The following is a 16,928-nucleotide window of genomic DNA, read 5'->3' as shown; positions in this document are numbered from 1 at the left end:
AAAGGTTCCTCATGTAACAAGGGGATGGGCTGCCTTCTAGACAAATGGTAAGGACGCCAGGCAACAAATCCGCCCAGAGCCTTTCTGCGGCTTGTTATACCATGTCATCAAAGGGGAACAGAGAATCTTTGCTGATACCCTCAAAGTTACCCCAGAACATTCTGGAAACCAACTGGTTCTGTCAGTCTCTGGAGGAAAGAAGGTGCTGGTACTTACCTTTAAAGCCCTATATGGCCAGGGTCCAACATCCCTGAGGGACCGCCTTTCCCTGTATATACCCCAGAGAGCACTACGGTCGGGGGCGCAACATTGGCTGGTTATTGCAGGCCCCAGGGAGGCCAGGCTCGCTGCCACTAAGGCCAGGGCCTTCTCAGTGGTGGCTCCTTACTGGTGGAATGAGCTCCTGGAGGAGATCAGGGCCCTGTGAGATCTTGTGCAGTTCCGCAGGGCCTGCAAGACGGATCTCTTCCACCAGGCCTTCAATTAGGAGCCGCCCACATTACCATCAACGACCACTATTAGTATCTGTGGTGGAGGCTGGCTGCAGTGAGATTGAGCCAAACCGCCTTGGGGTCTGCATGGCATGTTGCCTGAGCCTGCATTAAATGTTACGCCATCTTGGTTAATAATCACTGAGTGCACTTTAATTGGAAATCGTTGATTGTTTAAATGTTTTAACACTGTTAAATGTTTCAAGTTTTAAATGTTTTGACTGTATGTGAACCTTGGCACACTGTGCCAGGCAATGTGAGCCACCCTGAGCCCGCTTGCAGGGAGGGCGGGTTATAAATACAACAAATAAATAAATAAAATAAATTCTAACAGAAGGGCCATCCTTGCTAGAGGGGAGTGCAAGAACTAACCATGCATTCAGCAGGTCAGGGAGCGGTGGTGCATGGGATAACTCCCCTGCTTAACTATTAACATCTGAACTGCCAAGCTTTGGCAGTTCTAGCCACGTGCTGGTGTGAGCAACCAAGCCTTGTCCTAGCTCATCGTCTACCCAGCGATTCGAAAGCTTCGGCAAGTAGATAAATTGGAAACCACCCGTAAGGGGGTGGGCACACCACTCCCTCTGGGAAGGTGTTAGCTGCCGAGTGTGACTTCTGAGGCGTGGCAAGATCGAAAGATGAAAGAGCTGTTTCGGCTTCCCTGCAGTGGAGCGAGTCGGCCAGGCGGTGGCAGTGTGGCAGCATGACACCAAGAAGCCCTGACGTCATCAGCCAGCCGACAAGAATGCAGCCGTCGGAACACGACTGATCCAGCCCGCAGATGAATCCTCCGGCCAGCTACAATGTGTGTGTAATTAAAAATATACTGTATGTTGTCTTCCCTATCCTCCACGAGTATTGTTAGTCCAAATGTCATGAGTAAATGTAAATCGCTCTGAGCCCACAGGTGTGTGGGAAAAAGCGATCAATAAATCAAAATTATTATTATTATTATTATTATTATTATTATTATTATTATTATTATTATTATTATTATTATTATTATTATTATTATTATTATTATTATTATTATTATTATTATTATTATTATTATTATTATTATTATTATTTCAAAGGCTTTGTTTCAGTCCCCTTTCAATTGTACCTGAAGATAACTCCTCAGTGGGAGGGAAGTAAATCCTGTTTTGGGATCAATGCCCCTTGAGATAATCCCATGGTAGCTGTAAAGGGCTAAATACAGGCCAACAAGGGTGCCTCAGCATGGATACTGCAGTCTCTCAGGTATATCTTTCTGGGGGTTCGTCAGAAATAATGAGGCCACTTCCACCAGATCCTACAGGGAAGCTATTAGGGAGTTCCGCTCCCAGATAATTTATAGAATGATTCCTTGGCGACTTATTTGAACAGCGCCTAGATTTGAGTCCGGTAACACCTTAGAGAACAATTAGATTTTTTTGAGGTGTAAGCTTTCAAGAGCCAAAGCTCCCTTTGCCAGATCTGACAGTGATCTTGGGCCAGTCACGGTTCTCTCAGGGCTCTCTCAGCCCCACCTGCCTCACAAGGTGCCTGTTGTGGGGAGAGGAAGGGAAGGCGATGGTCAGCCTCCTTGAGACACATGAGGCCTGCTGGGTGACCTTGGGCCAGTTACCACTCTCCCATAACTCTCTCAGCCCAACCTTCCTCACAAGGTGCCTGTTGGGGGGAGATGAAGGGAAGGCCACTTTGATACGCATGAGGCCTGCTGGGTGACCTTGGGCTAGTCTGATTTCTCCCAGGACTCTCTCAGCCTTACCTGCCTCACAAGGTGCCTGTTGCAGGGAGAGGAAGGGAAGGCGATTGTCAACCACTTTGAGATCCATGAGGCCTGCTGGGTGCCCGTGGGCCAGTCACAGTTCTCTCAGGACTCTCTCAGCCCCACCTGCCTCACAAAGTGCCTGTTGTGGGGAGGGGAAGGGAAGACGATTGTAAGCCTCTGTGAGACTCCTAAATAGGGTTGCCAAGTCACGGCGGGGGATCGTAAGTCTTCATAGAATCCGTGCCGCGGGGACGGCAAGACGCGCTGCACCCGCCGTCACCAGGACATGACGCTACACGTCGCTCTGGCAACGGGGCTCCAAACAGCCCCGTTGCCAGAGCGACACGCAGTGTCATGTCCTGGCGACGGCGGTACAATGCATCTTGCCGTCCCCGCGGCACGGATTCTGCGAAGACATGCATATCCCCCGCCACGATTTGGCGAGGTTTGGGAGCCCTACTCCTAAAGGTAGAAAAAAGTGGGGTACAAAAACCAAGTCTTTGTCAGATCTGACAGCATCTGATGTATGGAGCTCTCACTCTCAAAAGTTTACACCCAGAAAATCTGGTTGGACTCTAAGAAGCTATTGGACTTGAATATAGCTTTTCTACTGCAGCCCAACAGCATCCCCCTGAAAATATCTAACAGATTCTAGCACGCTGTGTTCATAATGACACCAGTGCAACCAACTGGAACCTACCTATATACTAAGGGTTGTTTTTTTATATAAAATTGATATGATGTAGTTCCAGCTGGAAAACATAGCTCAAGACAGAACAATTTATGGCAGGCCGTATAAAGAACTTCTGCCAGGGTCCTGCATCATTGAGACTTATGTACCAATTCCTCTTCCAAAATCCAGAATGCCGGTATGCTTTCTCTCTGGTCTATAAACTTTTAGATCTGGCTTATTAGGGAGGAAATGTGTTCACACCAAACAGCAGCCAACACAAAAATAAAAGTAATGATTCAGGAAGCTCAAATATAAAACAAAAAAATCTAGTAAACAAGGGGTATGACATAAAACAAACCATAGCTTCAATTGGGCACCAAGTGAGTTCGAGCCTGACTTTGAACTCCAGAACATTTATAAGGAAGAAAATAGCAAAAACAGAGAAAAAAGAAAAAAGTGGGGGGGGGGGGGGGGGGACCAGCAGTACACATTTATGCCTCTAACAAGATAAAGTTAGTGCCCTAAACCATTTTTTTCTTCACATGAAAAAACATCTACAATGTAGAGCTGTAGAAGCAGATTTTTCCTCTCAGTACAGGCCATTAAAAGTTAAAATTGTTAAGCCAGTCTATGGCACCACCAGAACTCTTTATCTCCGTCCAGCTGTTTAAGATTGTAAGTAGAGGGCAAACAAAAAGATTTTTGCAAAACTTTTATAAGGAAGAAAATAGCAAAAACAGAAATGACCAAAAAGACTTTGGGGGGAGGGGGGGGGACACCAGCAGTACACATTTATGTCTCTAACAATTCCCGCTCGCGGGAAGGGCAGGGTATAAATATAATGAAATACATAAATAACAAGGTAAAAATAGTGCCCTAAACCATTTTTTTTCTTCACATGAAAAAAAACATCTACAATGTAGAGCTATAGAGGCCCCGGTCACATGGGCCAGATAACGCGGGGGGGAGGTGTGGTTGTTCGCCCTGGAGCAAAATAAAGTGTGGTGGCCCGATCACAGGGTCCCCTGAGTCTCCGTGCTTCGCCTGTTAGCTGGCGATCACACAGCGATGCTGCAGCATGGCAAAGAAGCGGCGTGGTGCGATCACACAAGCGTTTCGTGTTTGTGCGCATGTGCAGTTCCGTGGAGCAGCACTGCTTTCAGTTTCGTGTTTGTGCACATGTGCTTACGAAAAACATCCGGTTTGCGACAGGATGTGGATGGGCGCCGGATGCCACGGGATACTAGCGCTCCCGCGATCAGACGCCCGCCTGTGCTGCACGTTTTCCCGATACTAATGCACTTTCCTTGGTACTTATTAACTCCGCATCTTCAGCGGGACGCCACGGGTTGGCCACGGGTGCGCTACGCTTCCCAGATGTTGCGGTGTGTTCGTGCCCTGAAAATCCACCCGACATTCGTGCCTTTCACACAGCAAATTCTCCGTGTGACCGGGGCCAGAAGCAGATTTTTCCTCACAGTACAGCCCATTAAAAGTTAAAATGGTCAGTCCAGTCTATGGCATCCCCAAAACTCTTTATCTCCGTCCAGCTGTTTAAGATTGTAAGTAGAGGGCAAACAAAAAGATTTTCGGGAAACATTCAACGTAGTGGGCCAGACTGAAATCCCTATCAAAAAGTGTTTATTTGTAAGTTAGTCACAACCTGATTAGAATCTGCGATAGCACACGTAAGAGCGTTTCTTTTCTATGACGGATTCATAGGCTCAGAGAAAACTTGTTACAGTCAGATGAAAGAGTACATTTGATCTGGATAAATAGTCTATTTGGTTACATAAGCTTTCGGGAGATGACCATCTCTGTGAACTATTTCCTGGCAAAGAGAAAGGGCAGGTCTGGCGAGTTCCCTCTGGAGATGCAAGGCAAGCAAGCGAAATGTTCACTGCCTAAGGCCAAAGGCCATCACAATTAGGATGCAACAGAGGGACCTAGACAACCCTGGCAAAAGGAAGAGCCTAATAAAACCTTTTTAAAGCACATAAGCACCTTCACGATATACGATTCATATAGCTCAGCCTCCAAACAAAACTCTGGCTCGTATTTCCTGGGCTACCGAGGTAAATTGTCCCTCTCTTTAAGAAACACACTGATACAAATTGAAAAGCAAAAAAAAAAAAAAAAAAAAAGTTTCACCACCACAGAAGAAAAATGTATATCCTTTAAAATCCCAGCATGAAATTTATTTCTGGGTTCTGGTGAAACAAAATATAATGTGGAAGATCTTCTGGGACCAAGGCTCCACAAATACACAGATGTACAGCAGTTGGTGTTTTTGTATAATGACCTTCTAAAAGGGCTGTTAGCACGAAGGTGCAGTGAGCTATTTGTGATACTGCAAATAATAAAATATTCTATCATTTTTACTTTATTTTACTTTATTTCTAACGTCTAAGGCAAGTATCACCAAACGTTTTGAGCCTGCAGGCACCTTTGGAATTCTGACACATCATTTTTCTGTTGTCATTTTTTTGTTTTGTATTTTTTTATATGTGTTTCATTGGGCCCTTATGTTTTTAACTGTCTTTCTAATAAATACATGCATTTTTGTATATTATAAGTTTTAACTTAGTTTTTAATATTGGCTCTTTATTTTACTTCTTTCTTACCCTCTTGGTTCTTGATTCCAGTTTTTCAATGAGGTAGGATACCAGCGAGCCCACTCACCACCTCCTTTCCAAGCCTGGAAAGAAAGGGTTTTTTAAAAATTATTTTTAATCCATTTTTAAACTCTATAAATAGGCCCAGAATCTTTTCCCAAAAAGATCTCTTGCCAGGCAAGGGCTACCATTGTCTTGTGAACTGTACAATCCCCAGCCTGAACACCCATTTTCACAATGTGACAATCCACATTTTGGATTATTTGTTGCCTGGACCCTTGGATCCCTACCTTGGGAACTGCTGGATCTGCCCTGATAGATAGTCTTAGGGTGCGGTCAGATGGCGTGCTGAGAGTGGGTTAAACTGCTCCAGTTCTAACCGCGTTATATTTGATCTGGACAATCGCGATCACACTTACCTCCCTTATCCCGCTTTACCACGCAGTCACAGCACTCCCATCTGTCTACACTACCGACGTGCAGGAGTGTGTGTCGGCGGTTTTTAATTTTTTTTCTCAGTTTGCGCATGCGCATAGGTGCCCCTCCGTAGAAGGGGGGGACTATCATGGCGCATGCACAGAACCACCAGGGCGAATCAATCCAACCCCTCCAACAAAAGACTTCCCTTTAAATGTTTGACCCGAAAATGGCCTCCGTGAGATCCCAAACTCATCTAAACACTAAAACAAGTGACAGTTTAAATGTCGGTTTTCTAAACGTGGTGGCGGAGCTCCGCCTATGCGCACACCGCCAAGAAAAAAAGAGGCGGGCGAAAAGCGGAAGCCTCGGGCTTCCGCAGCAGCTTTCGAGTGGGGAGGGGGTTTAAACCACCAGGAGTGGCTTGATACCGGAGGAGCAATCGCACAGGGGGGAAATGCGGCTTTAAACAGGAGAACTGAGAAAACACCACTTTGGGACCTGGTAACAAAATACTCCGGGTTAAAGGGGGTTTTGAGCTGTAAACCAACAGCCGGGGACGGGAGGCAGATGTTGACTGTGTGATCGCGCAGATAAAATCTGTTGTTGAACCGTCACGACACCAGATCAAACGGCGCGTCTGAACACAAACTTAGCCTGTTTTACCCTCTTACTCTACCTTTTTAGACTCTTGCCTCCTGTGCTTGAGTGAAATATATTCCTCAGCCCTGAATAGTTGTCTTTTTATATGAGAGTACTAGAACTGAATGCTTGGAACTATTTTGCCTGCTTGAATTATTAATTCTCCAACCCATCTGCATGACTTATTCCCCTCAGGATCCTATATTTCTTATTTATTTTACCAGGTTTCTTAAAATTTCCTCCAAACGTATAGAGGTAGCAGCTCTTTCATCATAGGAATGAGGTGGAAGGAGGATTTCTTCCTTTCACATTCCAGCTATTTTGTGCGGACTTCGGCCAACAGGGAAGTAGGTAACATCCACACTAACGTATGCTTAGTGTTCGTGTATCTCCCTGACCACATGCAGCAACATTATAAACCTGCTTTTCTATTCCACTTAAGTGCGGTTTTCTGAGCAGCTATCATCCTTCCAGAAGATGACAGTCACATCGAGTGGTGACGTGTACAAGGAAAGCAACCCACTTGTGATGGTTTTCCTGGGGCAAGACACAGCCCACAGGCTATTCTTCATCACAATTACCCACTTAACACACGGCACTGGGATTTCCCACAGGAACTTAACAACGGTCTGAGGGGATAGAATCTGGCCTGTATAAACCCCTCCAAATTTGGATTGACTAAATGTGAATGAGGAAAACTGACAGGAACAAGGTGGTTTGCTTTTAAAAGTGATGAGGGTTATTCAGAAAGACACACATAAACTGAGGCAAATATCGACAATCAGCCAAGAGTTGTGGTGTGTTAGGTTTCAAACAGTTCAAGCCCAAGAGGGGAAAAACTGCTTTTTTTTGTTCTGTGGTTTTATGGAACAGTTGTTGGGAAAAGACCATGACTGTTGGTTATACAGATTATTGAGATCTCTAGTATAATTATTACTACTGCTTTACTTTGTTTTTGCTTCCATGAAAATGATAATATAATATGATGCATGTATTAGTTTGTATGAAAATAAAGATAAATTGGGGAGGGGGCGACTTCTGCCAGGCAAGATGATAACATAAAAATACAGAATTTGGCTGCAACTTAGTCTCACATGAGACTCAGCAAGCCCTGACAACATACTGTGGCACCTCAGCTATCCTGAGAGAGGGATACTTCACCAGTGATCTGATACCTCCACAGATTTAATTCCCACTCCTGTTCAACTAGCCCTTTTCTATCTCTCACAGTTCCCCACCTCTAACTCGCAACACCCAACTGACAAAACTTCCCTCCCTCAACTCCTATAGGCTGGTTCAGAGTGCCACTTCACTCTCATTGGCTCCTGTGTTGCTGGGGTACATGCCCAGGCTCTGCCACACCATCATAAATCTACATCGTCATAAATCTAACAGTACGGACCAAAGATTTTACTTCATCCGACACCCACCATAATAAAATGCTTTTCAAAGAAGGAAGTTTAAATATTCATTCGTCAGTTATTAAGACAAATGAGGTGAGTCACTATTTTGCCAGTTAGGGGATTAATCCAGTCCTGCAGTAATCAATTTAAGAGTTCTACCCCTCACACTCACCATCTTGATTTTCAGGTCTACTGCAGTATAGCAGTTGTACAACGATTTTATTTTTAAAAAAACGGTTAACACAAACTCTTACCGTGATGAGCCCAAATATTCACCAAGGGTTGGAGTAGTTGCTTGCTTTCATGGGAAAGGGATCACTCGTTCATCATCATATTTGACCTCATATCTTTGTTTTCTCCTGGTTCCGTTTTTAGCGTTCGATAGGCTGGAAGTATCAAATGGGAAAAGTCAGCCAAACAGTTGGTACACCACCAAAGCAAATACATTATTCTAATTTTGTTATCCTTTCCTATTAAGGCTAAGGATGTGAGGGATTATTAACTGCATCCAGCAGTATCGCTGTAGCTTCTCACACAGTAAAGCTAAACTTCTCACACTGAGAAGGTTCACAACACTTAACTCACCCTTGGAGTGGATTTGATTTTTCTTTTATTTTTTTTACCCAGGGCTCGCTTCGCCAGGATCTCTCAGAACATTAAAAGTCCAAAAGAACATTTTTGGCACTACCTGTAGGTGAGCTACTCACATTAACTTTCTTTGGAGCTGACGTTGAGACTGCAAAGCACTGGGCCCTCAGTCTCCTTAAGAAGGAAGACAAACATTTGGCCACAAATGTATCTTGTCTTGTCTACAGCTGAACTATTTACTGTGAAGATTTAGGGAACATCAAGCTATAAATTGGTCTGAAATGAAAGCCACCTGCGGCATTTCAAATACACTTTTTAATCCATGTGGGAAAGAAAAAATATCAGACTCTGAACACCATTTCAGAACAGTGTATCACATTACCTATGGACACATATAGATTTTTACTGTCATGACAAATGCACAGATAAATGTAATTTAAGGTACTCCTTTGGTACAAGTTATCGATTGGTTCAATTTTTATTTACACAGAATATACCCTGACAGCAGCCTACAAAGACACAGAGAGGAGACTTTATTAATGGGTAGTTAGTAGAAAATTCTGCCTTTCTATCAAAAATGGTTAGGAGCAGCACAGGGAAAGCAGATATGGAAGGAAGCTATGAGGCCAGAATGCTAATTTGCCAGTTTGCTTTATTACCAGCTATGATGGACTGTCAAGGGTTAATGCCTAGCAGAGTCTGAGAACCTTTGAGTGACAGGCTGTTCAAACAGAATGGAATTCTGTGGAGAGTGTCAGTTAAGAAATGACAGTTGGGAACTGACAGTTGAAGGAGAGGCAGTTTAGCACTGAATGAGAACTGGGAAGGAGGCAAAGAGGAGTGAGAGGATCACGGAAGTTCCCCATTCAAGCCAAGAAGGGTCAGAGCTTCTAATCAAGAGAAGTAATCCCTGCCCAGTGAAAAGGAAGATAACTCTTAAGAGAGGAGTGATCCCTGGTCTGTATATATAGAATAATTTGGGGAACTTGATTGTAGGTTCCTGCCTTCTAAATTGGAATTGTCAGTGAAACTCAGAAACCTATGCTTGTGAGTTAGAGCAGAAACTGAAAAGAAAGCCTCTCTCCTCAAAGTTTCAAAGACCTTGCTGAAAAGCAAAAAACCCACTTACTTGCTGGAGACATACTAGCTGGATTTAGTGTGAATACAAAGTTACCTCTATTATCGGTTCACTTCATACATCCTACCCCTGATTCCACCTGACCTTTTCCCCGCCAAGTTAAATGAAATGTTTTGTTTATTTTGGAACTTTCCAAAGCCTCTTGTGTGCCATTACAGAAGTAAAATATAAGTAGGTGATTTTGTCTCTTCTCTCAAGTCCCTGGGCTGGGCCAGCATCAAGATATACAATAACATGGCAGGGTGGGACATAGATGAACAAATAAGAAGAAAATAGATATAGGGGCTACTTAGCAAGCAAGCAAGAAGAAACAAAGGGGAAATCCTGTGTGTGAGGGAGGAAAGAGGACGAGATCACTATACCAGTGTTGAAGAATTCTTGAAAAGGGAGAAGATATGAGTGTGATAACACTACTCCCTGCACTCTAGCATAGGGCAACCCAAATTCTGCAACAAGAAAAACGGAATTCTACGATCTACATACATTGTTCAAATCACATACTCTCTTCCCCATCCACCATAGCTTGTTCTGCAATTTTAAATTGTATTTATTTTGTGAATATTTAGTGCCCTGACCTGGATAGCCTAGGCTAACCAGATTTCGGCAGATCTCAGAAGCTAAGCAGGGTCAGGCCCAAGTCATTATTTGGATGGGAGACCACTAACGTCATCAAGGTTCACCACACACAAGGTTCACCACACACAGGATCTCAAACTTTCCTGACGGTGACTGGCCCAAGGTCACCCAGCGAGTTTCATAGTGACGATCCCAGCCAGGGTCTCCCAGGTCCTAGTCCACTCGAATGACTATGCCAAATTAGATCTATTGGGCATTGAATATTCTGTCCCACTTTGTCAAGGGGAGAGACAAAGAACTATACAGAGCATTTAAGAATGCCGTGATAACCCTCCAGTCTGAGTTTCTAATGCAAGTATACTCCAGCTGTTGCAGATGATTATTCTGGACCGTTCTTGCATCCAAGTCTACTGATTTTCAGAGGGGGGGGGGAAGTACGAGCTGAATTCAAAATCTCTTTTGAAAGCCGAGCAGGGAAGGGCAAAAGTAGGGGATGAAGGTGCACCCATGAGACTATTTTTCACAGTGCCAGTGTGGGGAGAGTAAACACAGGACACGAGCTGCAACGTACAGAAGGGAGCAGAGTTTCTGCATGAGAGACGGGAAGGAGAGTTAAGGCAAGCTCTGTAGCAACTGAGCCAGCTGGTATCTTCCAGAAAAGGGGGAAGGAGGAAGAAACTCCTCTGGATGGGGTCAGGTCAAAACGCGCCATAAATGCCAGCATTCATACTCTTAACACTTTAGAGCAGGGGTGTCAAACATAAGACTCAGGGGCCAGAACCAGCCCGTCCAGGGCTCTTACCCGGCCTGCGAGCAACTCGTATGTATGGAAATATAAGGTACTTCCCCTTTCATGGTATCTCTCGGGGGGGGGGGAACTAGTCTCACATATGATTAAATGCATTTATTGGGGCTTTTGTAGGTTCCCCAATAAATCACTGGCTTTCCCTGCTAGAAATCAATTGCTTTTGTTTGCATTTCGACTAAAAGTAATATTGTTAATTGGGTTTGCCTGTGTCCTTTATAAAGTTTATATCTCCGGTACCTGGCGTTACATTTTATGGCACGCATGGCCCAGCCCAACAAAGTGACATTTATGCCAGATCCGGCCCTCGTAGTAAATGAGTTTGACACCTCTGCTTTAGAGCTTGTGTGGTGGATGAGTTCTTCCAGTTCATGCTCAGTGGCAATTCAATATGGTTCTGTTGCCTGCTAACCCAATCTCTTCAGATCTTGGAAGCTAAGTAGGGTTGACCCTGTGGGCTAGGAGACCTCCAAGGAATACCTTTCTTTCCTTTCCTTCCTTCTGTTAAAAAGCCACGTGGGCTGAAACAGAGGAACCAAACTTATATTATCAAAACGAATTTGCAAAAAAACCCTCGCCCCTCGAAAAGTAACATCGGAATCGGAATCCGAACGGAGCCAGGTAATCTTAGATTCGACAGTCACAGAAGCATCAGAAAGGAACGCCAGGGTCCTGGCATGGACGCAGGCAGTGGCAAGCCACCTCTGAATGTCTCTGGCCTTGAAAACCCCAAAAGGGTCGCCATAAATCAGCCTTCCCCCACCAGATGGTTCTTGTATTTTAATAAAATGACTGCTGCTCCCGACACTGTTTTAAAAGGGAGAGAAGTGTCTTGTTTTCATAAGGTTTATCTGCCTCAATGCCACTTTAATATTCTGGAAATAACAAGCATCTAATCAGGTTTCAATACACACCCCCGCACACCCCAGAGCTTTCCTATTCAAGCAAATTTACTTTCCTATTCCCCAACATGAATAAGATATACAAGGGGTTATACGGTGTTTACAGAATATAAACGATTGCTGGCAGTAAGAGGGAAATGATTTAGTATTTCTGTAATACAAAAACGAGTCTTGAATTAAACATTTGATTTAAATTTCTAGTTACGCCAACCAGTGCGCTGCCGTAGGAAGTATTACAGAGTGGAAACTTAGGCAGACTTACTCCAGTCTGAAGTCCATCAACGGCAGGTGTAAATCTGCATAGGATTTCTTCATTTACCTAAGGATTTCTTTATTCACCTAAGGCCCTCGTGTAGAATAACATTTCAAGTGCACACAATCTACCGAAAGAGAGAACTAACTAGCCAAATTAGCATAATGATTTTCCATGAGCCCTGATTGGTTGGAATCATTTATGAAATTGATCCATGAGGAAGAAAGACACATCGGGCGGGAAGGAAACCAGTGCTGAAGAAGACACGGAAATGAGCAGAAAGAACCAAACTTAATGGGTCAAAAATAACTACTTGCACAGGAAGGGGTTCTAATGTTTCAAGAAATATTCGTTCTCATAATTTCATTTAAGTAAATTAAACCTGGTTCTTCCAACTTGTGCTAAAGTTCCAGAAACCTGGTGGGGGAAAATATTAAACATTCTGTGGGGGCTAACAGCATCATAGATTGGTCATGTCTTTTAGGCATTTTAAGGTAAAGGTAAAGGTTCCCTTGCTCGAAAGCCAGTCGAATCCAACTCCGGGGTTGTGGTGCTCATTTCCGTTTCAAAGCCGAACAGCTAGCGCTGTCCGAAGACGTTTCCGCGGTCATGTGGCCGGCATGACTAAACACCAAGGCGCACGGAACGCTGTTACCTTCCCACCGAAGTGGTACCTATTTATCTACTTGCAATTTCTTGCTTTTGAACTGCTAGGTTGGCAGGAGCTGGAACTAGAGACGGGAGCTCACTCCGTCATGCGGCACACTCGGGTCTCGAACTGCTGAACTACTGACCTTCCACAGCCTGCAGTTCAGCGTCTTAACCACTTGAGCCACCGCAGCTCCTCTTAGGCATTTTATTTTGAGCTATATTCACCTACGCTGAACTTGTAGGCTGTCTTAGTAAATCATGATAGATTCAGGGGGGAGTTGGTTTGAAGCAACAGAACAAAGTTCAAGTCCAGTGGCATCCTGAAAACCAACAAAGTTTAATTCTAGGTATAAGCTTTCATGTGCAGGCACACTTCTTCCGATAACATTGAATCAAGACTTACCAAACTGCTTTCATCCAAACTTAGCTATACTTACTGCTTAGTTACTTATATATCTTGACTCTAATTAGGCCTTCCTGGCAACTAACCCTCCCACCTATATGTAATGGCTGAGGAAGTCTGTTTCAATGTATCTGAAGAAGTGTGCATGCACACAAAAGCTTATACCCAGAATTAAACTTTGTTGGTCTTAAAAAGTACCACTGGGCTGAAACGCTGTTTAGTAAATCACGCTTTAGAATTCACGCCCGCGCCAGCAATAAATAGCGGCGTTGTGATTGACGCAAACGTGTTCCAAAAACTGAAGTCACCCTTCTCTGAATGCCCATTTTCCGAATTTGTTCACAATTCAAAACGAGCGGTGTCTGGAGTTGTTTTGAGTCTGAGCACCTGGCCGCATTCAGCATGGGCAGCTGACCACATGCTCACAGCTGACTGAACTGTCAGTGGTTTCATGCACATGTACTGCTTTGCTGCCTGTGCAATTAGAAATATTAGTTCGGTAGGTTGTTGTAGGTTGTTGTAGATTTTTCCAGGCTGTGTGGCCATGGTCTTGGCATTGTAGGACCTGACGTTTCACCAGCAGCTGTGACTGGCATCCTCAGAGGTATAACACAGAAAAATGGAGTACTCTCTGTGTCAATGTGAGAAGAAAAAAATGGCAGGCAGGTAATTTATATCTACTCAGGAAGTTGGGGTAGGGCTGAGTCATTATCTTGTAGGAGTTCCTCAGGCTGTTAACATGCTAATAGAGGAGATTTCCTGAGGAGGCTCTTTTGCATACGGATTGGCTGTTGAAATTCAAATCTTATCTGTAGTGCTGTTGCAAGATGCAGAGCATTTTGTGTTTTTCAGGACAGGAAACCATGCCCTATTTATTTTAAACTCTCTTCTTTCCTGTTGAAATTGCGTTTATGTTTCAGAATTTCAATGGCTTCCCTGTGTAATCAGACATGGTAATTGGAATAGATATAAATTACCTAGGGGCTGTGGTGGCTCAAAGGTTAAGACCCGAAAGTCTGTAGCTTGGCAGTTTGAGACTCTAGTGCCACGTGACAGAGTGAGCTCCTGTCTCTGGCCCCAGCTCCTGCCAACCCAGCAGTTCGAAAGCAAGAAATTCCAAGTAGATAAATAGGTACTACTTTGGTGGGAAGGTAACAGCGTTCCATGCACCTTGATGTTTAGTCATGCTGGCCACATGACCACGGAAACGTCTTCAGACAGCACTGACTCTTCGGCTTGGAAACGGAGATGAGCACCGCCCCCTAGAGTCGGACTGGCTTTCGAGCAAGGGAAACCTTTACCTATAAATTACCTGCCTACCATTTTTCTTCTCACCTAGACACAGAGAGTACTCCATCTTTCTGTGTTATACATCTGAGGATGCCAGTCACAGCTGCTGGAGAAACACCAGGTACTACAATGCCAAGACCACCATCATACAGCCTGGAAAATCTACAACAACTAATGAACTCCGGCCGTGGAAGCTTTCGACAACATATAGTTCGGTAGGTGCTCAGAACATACAAAGTTGAGCTACAGTTCCCAGGCAGCCGTGTGAGAACGCCCAGAGTTTACGAGCTAATTTAGAGAAATTGGCAGGCAAATTGGCCATGGAAGGGATACTAGCGAAGGAACACACATTTTTCTCCTCATCCCGGCAGGATCAAGAGATCAACATAACCAAAGAAAGCATGTTAAATTAGTCTTCTTGGGAAGCGGTTAGGTGGAAGGAAAAGACATCAGAAGGGGCTGGGAACACGATCATTTTGCAAGAAGGCAGAGATAGTTTGCAGTGCCATATATAACCATTTCAAGGGTGCAATCAAATTATGCCCTCAAGCAGAGGCACAATTGCATGCTACTGGACACATCCCCGGATTGTGATTCTCTTATTTGGAGACAATTAAAACTTACTCAGACAATTACTGTTCCCCTCGGGGTACTCTTGGTAACGCCACACAATCCTCTGGGTTCGCATGGCTCTCTATGACAGCTCGCGATAATTGCAAGGAAAGAACAATAGGATAATTAATGTTTTCCCTTACCACTCGCAGCATATGATTTGGAGGCTCTTCCACTACAATGGCTCCGAGCACTCCCTTTTCCTGTTTTTCATCAGTGGCGTCTTAGAAGTTTATATAGCTCTTAAAACCCGATTTTAGGGGGGAAAGATGGACATAATACTAGGGGGTGAGCAACTATCCTCAGTTCCAGTCTGAGAGTCTTCTAGGACCTGGCGGTGGGGCTCTCCGGGCCTCCCCCCGGCTGCAGCGCTTTCGACGCAGGGAGCTGGGGGAGGGGCTTACTGCCATTTGTGCAGGCTTTTGGGTTGCCGGAGCAGCGCTCCGGCGCGCTTCAGCCCCAAAAGACCACTGCCTTAAATAAAACTTTGTTGGCTTCAGAGGTGCCTCTGGATTTGAACTTTGTTCTGCCATTTCTGCTGAGCTTTAAGAAGCTCCCACATTTCAAAGACATTTTGTTGCATAAATAACTTCAGACCTTCCTGCCCGTTTATTCTGCCCAAACTGAACTGGAGTCAGTTTTATTAATGGCACCCGTCTATCTCGCTTGTTTCCACCATGCTTTCGTAACCCTTTGCCATTTCTTTAATGGCACTTATCGCGGAGATGCCACGTACGAGTGCTCTTCTGAAGGATGGAGAGGGGGCTTTGGCGCATCATGTGCCTTACACAGTTTCATCACTACAACAGACTTAATCCTGATAAATCAACAGTGCTGTGTTAAAATAGCCGCTCAGCAACCTGGAAGTGTGCGTATTAGCTTATAGCTTAAACACCTTGATGGGATTCCAGCAGGTGTAACGAAATGAGTGTCGGGTGTCAAGGAGAGACGTCAGGGCTTGCTCAGACAGAGAGTGTAATCAGATGACAGGGTAAAGTGAGAGATCACCACGCTCAGAGTCAAGGGGTCAAGGGCTGGCTGTTCATCTCAGGATCTCTGATATCAGTGCTCATAACTGGAAGCTGGAGCATGAAGCGGAGTGAGATGGAAGAAGAGGAATGTATATCTGGCAAGTATTTAAATATCACTTTTAAAGGAAGTTTGCAAAAATTGGGCTCGTCCGGGATTTGAACCCAGGACCTCTCGCACCCAAAGCGAGAATCATACCCCTAGACCAACGAGCCACCTGTTTAGTTGGTGATTCAGCCAGTACTTACAGATGCTGGGAAACCAGTTCTGTCCTACGTGGTTATTACTTGGGGTTTGACTCTTAGCGCCACCTTCTGGCAAGAATTTAGACTTTTGGAAGTGTGGAGACAAATTCTGCAGTTGAACATCAAATCTTACAAACATTATTTAAAACTAGCCTGATACTCGTTCTTCGCTACGATCTTTAAGTACCGTAAATCCAGTTATAAGACTGATGATGTGAAGTCTGAAATGCAACATTTGTTGTAGGAATTCTAATGGAGAAGATTGTAGTGGAAAAAATGAAGTATGACATACGTAATTTTTTTCTCTACTGAAGGACGTCTCTCTAGACCACAGTGGTGGTTCTGCCCTCAGGTGCTGGGATCACCAGGCTGCTTGGTGAGCTCACTCTGGAGCAGGCCACACAGAACCATCCATTTCAGAAGCAGCCGTCTGTTACGT

At 44.5% G+C, this 16,928-nt stretch overlaps 1 long non-coding RNA gene and 1 other non-coding gene across 3 annotated transcripts in view; both read right to left on the bottom strand.

Moving 5' to 3' along the window:
* The window catches only part of LOC107117286, an 83,586-nt gene extending 75,209 nt beyond the window's left edge, over positions 1 to 8,377 (bottom strand). Inside the window, exons 1-2 of one of the 2 annotated variants that reach the window (XR_001482731.1) lie at positions 8,252 to 8,377; positions 5,545 to 5,618 (exon numbers count right to left, since the gene is read on the bottom strand). This is a non-coding gene — a long non-coding RNA (uncharacterized LOC107117286). The remainder of the gene's footprint in view (positions 1 to 5,544; positions 5,619 to 8,251) is intronic. The other variant, XR_001482732.1, reaches the window with a different exon arrangement.
* Positions 8,378 to 16,387: 8,010 nt separating this feature from the next.
* TRNAP-UGG lies at positions 16,388 to 16,459 on the bottom strand. Its single transcript has one exon. It is a non-coding gene; the product is annotated as a tRNA-Pro (tRNA).
* Positions 16,460 to 16,928: the final 469 nt, after the last annotated feature.

The sequence above is a fragment of the Gekko japonicus genome, unplaced genomic scaffold, assembly GCF_001447785.1.
Source record: "Gekko japonicus isolate JY-2015 unplaced genomic scaffold, Gekko_japonicus_V1.1 scaffold430, whole genome shotgun sequence".
Lineage (NCBI taxonomy): Eukaryota > Metazoa > Chordata > Lepidosauria > Squamata > Gekkonidae > Gekko > Gekko japonicus.
The sequence above is the reverse complement of the archived record's forward strand: the minus strand, read 5'-3'. Positions and strand labels throughout refer to the sequence as shown.